Raw genomic sequence first — 207 nt, 5'->3', positions numbered from 1 at the left:
CAAACAAAGGGGGGGGGGGGGACGGAAGATGATAACAAGAAAAACAAACCGCTAACGATAACACTATAATGGATCATGATGATAACAAAATGGACGGTGATAAGGGGAAGGAGGCGAGAGCTAAACAAGAAATGAAAAAGGTGGATAGGGATAACAAGCAAAATTACGGCCGATGATAATAAGGAAGAGGAAAGGAATTCGATGATA

The sequence above is a fragment of the Penaeus monodon genome, chromosome 20, assembly GCF_015228065.2.
Source record: "Penaeus monodon isolate SGIC_2016 chromosome 20, NSTDA_Pmon_1, whole genome shotgun sequence".
In the NCBI taxonomy this organism is placed as follows: Eukaryota; Metazoa; Arthropoda; class Malacostraca; order Decapoda; family Penaeidae; genus Penaeus; species Penaeus monodon.
Note: the sequence above shows the minus strand (reverse complement) of the source record.